Raw genomic sequence first — 7,500 nt, 5'->3', positions numbered from 1 at the left:
AGGTTCTGAGAGGTTCTGAGAGGTTCTGTGAGCTGTGCAGGACCAGGACGAGGTCGCCGGTAACGGTACTCCAACGACACGGAGCTCACGGAGTGGAAGACGTCGGGATGCGCGCGCGGTTCCGCCTTCTGTGACATCAGGAGCTGGGAATGTCAGGAATGTGCGGGTTTAACGGAGGGAGGCGCTCAGAAAGGAGGTAAATAGATGGATCAGTGACTGCGGCGCCATTAATGCCTTCCTTTTCTTTTCTTTTTTTTATGCTCAGCATGACTGAACTGCTTCTTTTGGGATGGTTCAGTGTTTACAAACTACACATTTAAAGGTGTTATTTGCACAAACAAATTGCATAATATGTAATAAATAAATAAATAAATAAATAAATAAATAAATAAATAAATAAATAAATAAATAAATATTTAAATGCAAAAATATATATTATATATTATGCAAGTATATAATATTATATTAGATATCATTATATTACGTTTATTAAACAAGCATTCCAGTCTAGATATCACCATATTAACTTTTGAGGGTTTTATTACCATCTCCACTATGTGTGTGTGTGTGTGTGTGTGTGTGTGTGTGTGTGTGTGTGTGTGTGTGTTCCTGTGCTTTGCTGGTTTCCTCCAGGAACTCCAGTTTCCTCCCCTATTCCAAAGACATGCACTGTAAGGACCATGTGCGTTTATGTGCATAAATCATATGCATTGCTAAATTTTATGTAATGTTTGTGATTGTAGCATTTTGATATGTTACCAGCTCACCCATGATGCCCATCACCTTGTGCTCCGAGGCACTAAATCTAATAAATATGAATTATTTAATAAGGAGTGTGTGTTTTTTTTTTAAAGTTGTGTATGAGTCGTAATTGCGGGAGAGTCCGCTAGGCGGCGATAAACACACTGAGATGACGGCGTGTTTTTGTGTGTCCCGCAACATAAAGTAGCGAAGAAGAGGAGGAGGAGGAGGAGGAGGAGGACGAAGAACGAAGAACGTTAAAGTTCATTTAAAATATTACTTATTTATTTATTTATTTTTAAATAAAAGACCTATTATTTTTCTGCGAAGAACAACATTAATAATAATAATAATAATAATAAGAAGAAGAAGAAGAAGAAGGAAATAACTAAAATAATAATTTCGTATCCGTGATATTAAAACTTAATTGTCTCGTTTTTATTTCATTTTATTTTACTGATAAATCTTAGGTTTATATGTATGATTTATATTTGTATGTGAGGAATTTGTGTATTTTCCTTCTGTAGTTAGATGAGGACAGTTTAAAAAGCATATTTTTATATGTTCTTACACTGCCCTCTGGTGGCGAATCTGTAAAACATCTTTTGATAAACGTCATGTTATATTTTATTTTAACACGAGGGGGCGCTGAAGACTTAGAAATCGAGTTCTTTCTTGTTTTCATTTTTATATCAGAACTCAGAAAAGCCACATTTAAAAATGTTCATAATAAAATCTCTTCAGCCAGGAAAAAAGTTTTTAATCATGTTATAACACGTGAAAAGCAAAATGCATCATTTTCAACTGCTGAATCTGGTGTTTGACTGATCGGTTGATCGATTGATTGATCGATTCTTTCGTCCATTCTTTGGTTCTTTCAAGTACTAATGAAGGTGAAGATGATAAATGAAAGATAAAACCTTGAGGATAGTGAATGAAAGTGTCAGGTGAAGCAGAAGCTGTTTCTCATCTCTTTGTCTAATGAAATTCATCTACTGAGTCGTTCTGGATGATTCTGTCTGCCATCTTCACCCAACTGATGTGTGTCAGTGCATCAGTGTTTACTATTAACACTAAGAAATGTTAAATAAATGTTTTTAAACAGCTCACAAATCAAACGATTTGCTTAAAATGCATTTATATTTCATCTGTTTGCTTAGTCAGATACAGGCACATAATCATGTTAAATAAATAAATAAATAAATGTTAAAGCTAATAAATTAATGTAAAATAAATATAATTTTATTAACACATCAAATACATCAAATACAAAATATGAGACTTTTCCAAATGTCATAAATCTAAATATAAGTGTTACAGAAGATGAATCGATGGACGGATTTCTTTCTTACGAGTCAACAGGCATCTCGTCAGGACTTTCACTCCATCAAGCCCAGTTCAAAATTCTCCATTTTGTCTTTTGAGACAGTCAGAGGTGGACATGATTTTGTTCTTCCTTCAGGAGAGGTGAATTTACAGTTCTGAAAAGTCACCAAGGTCCCAAAGAGGAAAAGTGTCCACATGTCCTCACCATGTTTCACTGTTAGCATGATGTTTGTACTGAGAAACACTATAATATTTACACCATGTGTTTCATCAGTCCACAGATCGTTATCCCGAAAGGCATTACGTAAAAGTACTCTTTGTGTGCGTGTGTGTGTGTGTGTGTGTGTGTGTGTGTGTGTGTGTGTGTGTGTGTGTGTGTGTGTGTGTGGCTACCTCATACTGACTTAAACATGAGGGAATTAAAAGCCCTACAGTTCAACTTCAGTTCACATATTGACTTGGTTTTATCGTGATTGCTTGCAAGAAACATCTCTCTGCTCTTCTGCTCCTGGGGTTCTGTTCTCTCTCTTTCTAAATATTTATCAATGCTCCATTTTGCATCACTAATAAACCTTTCTAGGAAATGCCCACAGGGCACAGGTGTCCCAGTCTTTTCTAGGAAATAAGTTTCCAGAGTTTCTGATCTTCATCCTTAACACATTACAGTCGTATCAGCGTTGTTGGTGTTTTCTGTTATTTGAGATGATGTTTTTTATGGTATGAATTTGGTGACACTGTAAACAAAGTCTTAATGAGTTTATCCTATGGTGATTATTGTTTCCTCTTAATACACACAGATTTGGCAATTATTACATTTTTGTTTATTTATTTATTGAAATAAATAAATAAATTACAATCAAGAAAATCAATTGTATGAGACAAAAATTGACAAGCAGATAAAAATGTGATTAAACAAAATATATACATCAATTAAATAAATAATATAATTCATAACTTATAAATAAATATAGTAATTAATATCTAAATCAAATATAAGGAATATATAATTAAGAAAAATATTTAATAATAATAATAATAATAATAATAATAATAATAATAATAATAATAATAATAATAATAATAATAAAACCATGGAGGTAACTTCGAAAAAAATAATTTTAAGGAAATAAATTTTCACAAATGTAATTATTTACAAAATAAATAATTTTTGCTTAAAAATAAATAAATAGATAGATAGATAGATAGATAGATAGATAGATAGATAGATAGATAGATAGATAGATAGATAGATAGATAAATAAATAACCAAGCAAAGGGGGGCACGGTGGCTTAGTGGTTAGCATGTTCGCCTCACACCTCCAGGGTTGGGGGTTTGATTCCCGCCTCCTCCTTGTGTGTGTGGAGTTTGCATGTTCTCCCCGTGCCTCGGGGGTTTCCTCCTGGTACTCCGGTTTCCTCCCCCGGTCCAAAGACATGCATGGTAGGTTGATTGGCATCTCTGGAAAATTGTCTGTAGTGTGTGAGTGTGTGAGTGAATGAGAGTGTGTGTGTGCCCTGCGATGGGTTGGCACTCCGTCCAGGGTGTATCCTGCCTTGATGCCCGATGACGCCTGAGATAGGCACAGGCTCCCCGTGACCCGAGAAGTTCGGATAAGCGGTAGGAAATGAGTGAGTGAATGAATGATTGAATGAATGAATGAATGGCCGAGCATGTACTTATTAGAAAGTCTTGAATAATGTTAACAATGAGTTATAAATTAAGTAATATTAATAATTAATAATGATTTATTTATTTATTTGTTTGTTTGTTTAATAGCAGGTTGAATAAACTGCATCTTTCCTCTACTTCTTCTACTTGATGTGATACTCAAATCTGAGATACTCATCTAATAATGAAAATAATAATAAAACCAGAGCACCAGTCGACAGAGTACGAGGAGGCTTGGGTCGCCCGAGGCTACACCATGATTGCGTGTGTGTTGTGCTCTGATCGTCACTGATCTAATTATCAAAGGCTTCCTACGTTTGCTAATGTGTGAGGAACACAAGTACACGCCTCAGAACAGGGTTATTCCGACCTCTGACCGTGAGACAGGATGAGGCTTAGAGAAAGTGGCTGATAGCTCTGTATTCTGGTCAAGAATGATTATGTTATTAAGAAAGTTATAGTTCTTTTTTATTTTGAATTTTTTTTTGCTTGCCTGTTTGATTCTGAGCCTCATTCTTCCTGGACACACCTCATCATTATGCTGAAATCTACCCTGGTGATTAAATGAAAAACTGAATGAATTACTCGCTCGAGGAAATGGCAGGGTGAAAGCTCTTGAGTATATAAAATAATCCTCATTTCTTATGCTTCAACTCAAAAGAAACGATCCTGTCGACAGATATTTGATTATCACTGAATAATAATAATAATAATAATAATAATAATAATAATAATAATAATAATAATAATAATAATGTATGCTTTGGTGAAGTCATTAACTGGTAATTTGCATGGATGTGGAGTATTGATGGACTGTCAGAGGAGGAGGAGAACACACCCGCAGGATTAAATTATCTTAACAGCCACTGATTTCCATTCCAGCTTTACACAGCTTTATAACCCACGCTGTGTTTTCGATCAAATTACAAGGAAGTTCATTAGAAGTTCATTACAAGGACACAAACTTGTTTTATTGAGTAAATTCAAGAATCGTTATCCAGGCCATAGCATGTTAATCGTTACACTTAGCGTGGTTTACGGTTTCGAGATTACCCACAATGCCTTTTGCTACATGCTGTTATCAGAGTCCAACGTTTATGCCTCCGTCGTCTAAATTTCTAAGCTGGATTTGTTATTAACGCTAAAATAAATACATGGCTAGTGAGAAAAGAAACAATATTTTTGCAGCTAAAATTTAAACTTATGTTAAAAGATCATTGAATTTTTTCTCTTATTAAAGGTGGGGTCTCAGTTGTTTGAGAAATGCTTCAGAAAACTGCGTCGGGCCGCCAAACAAAACAAATACAAAACAAACGTGTAGCCAATGAGCAGAAAGGGGCGTGTCTTGTCAATACGGGCGGAGAGAGAGTTCGGTGCGCATGTGTGACATTAGCAGAAAGCGGTTTTAACATTGACATGGAGGATAAAAACAAAGTAAGAAAGAGAAGAAAGACTTACGATAAGGCAAGAAGTAGGACGTGTTAATATAGGATCAGCTTTCCAGCGCTGGAGAGAACTGAAGGAGCAGGAAGTTGGCCACATATTCACAGGTTGGAGTTTCCCGAGTCAATAACTCCTGAGCTAAACGCTGTTACTACACAAATAACACCTCTTTTCTATCGTAGTAATGTAGAGAGGCAGCTACAACCGCGTTTTGTGTAGTAACAGCGTTTAGCTCAGGAGTTATTGACTCGGGAAACTCCGACCTGTGAATATGTGGCCGACTTTACTTAAGACGCCGAGGCGCTTTTTTCCTTCTCGATAGGTGAGTAACGTTGGTTTTGCTTTGTTACACAGAACTAATATATGCCTTTGTCCTTTACATGATTATGCTTGTGTGGCATTTTTGCTTGTTTGTTTATCTGCAATCGTATTGTTCTTCCCTTCAGCTATGATAAAGACACGTTTCTTTCCATTAGTCACCTGGGTTACGTACGTATGTGTGGGCGGAGCTATCGATACAGGGGTGGGACCCGTTTGGGTTAGGGGCGTGTTTGTTTTGGTGATTTCAAATGTCAACATTGGCTTTCAAACAACGGAGACCGCACCTTTAAGCACTGATGTAACTGCGCTAGCAAGAGCGATACAGATGAATGCAGTCAGGTAACAGACTAATGATAAAGTCACTTTGGGATACAGCATGATAGAAAATTTTAACAACAGTCTAAGTGACTAACAATGTAAAATAATACACAAGCTAGCATTCAATCCTGCCGCTATTTATAGATATTTATCAAGGACTTACACGATACAGGTGAACACAACCAGGTAACAAATAGGTAATAACAGGAACAGCACAATTCCCATTGCTGGGGTTTCCCTCAAGAGAAAAAATACTGAAAATGAAATGTAATATCCTTCCTAAAAGGAAAGACGTGCGAAGAGTCTTCTGACCTCTGAAAAGTAAGAAGGTTAAAGAAAATATTTTCCTCTTTCCTCTTGAGAAGCCATCACTACAGGTTCATTTGTATCTGATTAAAGGTGAGTGTTATGACCTTTAACGACTAATAACACAATAATAATGAATATAAAAGGATAAGAACAGACACACTTTCCAACTCTGACACCAATTACACACACACACACACACACACACACACACACACACACACACACACACACACACACACACACACACACACACACACACACAAATGACATCCGGAATACAGACACGGTGTTACATGAATGCTCCATTTCACTCAGCAATTTAAGAGACAAGGTTTATCCCGAGTGCACGCTGCATGTGAGGGAGAAAGCACACGCATTATTAACTGTGTTTATTTCTGTGTCTCGTCACAATCAGTGTGTTTCAGCCACATGGTGAACTGCTGCATGGGAGGAATACTAAATACTGACTACTGAACACTGACGTCATGACGACTGCTGCGAGCTCCGTCACCGTGTGATGAGTATGGAGGTGGCGGTTAAGGGTGTGTGAGGATTGTGTGTCATAGAGTTTTGTACGTGTGCATGAACACATGATCTGCAGTCAGATGTGAAGTCTCTAACGTTAATAAAAGTCCCAGCAGGTAAAAGTTAAGTCAAGTCACTTTTATTGTCACTTGACTTGACTTTTACCTGCTGCTAAAGAAAAACGAATAGGGACGACATGGCTGCATTTTATCGTTTATTTTTTTCCAAATGTAATAAATAAAAAGAATGTTATTTATTGTTTAAACGAATCACGTGTGCCATCTCTCAGGCCTGGTTTAGAAGATGCAGTATTTTACCGTATGTGTTATTTTCTCACACAACCACTGCACACTGGTGAACCGAGCACACACAAACACACACACACACACACACACACACACACACACACACACACACACACACACACACACACACACACACACACAAGCACACACAAACAGACACAATTACACACAAGAACACACAAGCACACACAAGCACACACAAACACACAATCACACACAAGAACACACAAGCACATACAAACACACACAAGCACATACAAACACACACAAGCACACACAAACACACACAATCACACACAAACACACACAATCACACACAAGCACACACAAACACACAATCACACACAAACACACACAAGAACACACAAACACACACAATCACACACAAACACACACAAACACACACAAGAACACACAAACACACACGTGAATACATACAGAAGTGATTCAGACACACTCGTGTACTGTAAATATGCAATGCTCTTTATGTCCTAAAGCACTTGAGTTGAACAGCTGCACTCTTCCATGCTTCATTAAACACTT

The 7,500-nt window shown here is 37.0% G+C and overlaps 1 protein-coding gene across 3 annotated transcripts in view; it reads right to left on the bottom strand.

Moving 5' to 3' along the window:
- LOC113654797 (tyrosine-protein phosphatase non-receptor type 14-like) overlaps positions 1–103 on the bottom strand; it is a 60,435-nt gene extending 60,332 nt beyond the window's left edge. For 2 of the 3 annotated variants that reach the window (XM_047818310.1, XM_047818309.1), the window contains exon 1: positions 1–103. This exon is cut by the window's left edge and continues 306 nt beyond it. The gene's annotated coding sequence lies outside the window, so the exon portion shown is untranslated. The other variant, XM_027165062.2, reaches the window with a different exon arrangement.
- Positions 104–7,500: the final 7,397 nt, after the last annotated feature.

This window comes from Tachysurus fulvidraco, chromosome 9, assembly GCF_022655615.1.
Source record: "Tachysurus fulvidraco isolate hzauxx_2018 chromosome 9, HZAU_PFXX_2.0, whole genome shotgun sequence".
Classification (NCBI taxonomy): Eukaryota; Metazoa; Chordata; class Actinopteri; order Siluriformes; family Bagridae; genus Tachysurus; species Tachysurus fulvidraco.
The sequence above is the reverse complement of the archived record's forward strand: the minus strand, read 5'-3'. Positions and strand labels throughout refer to the sequence as shown.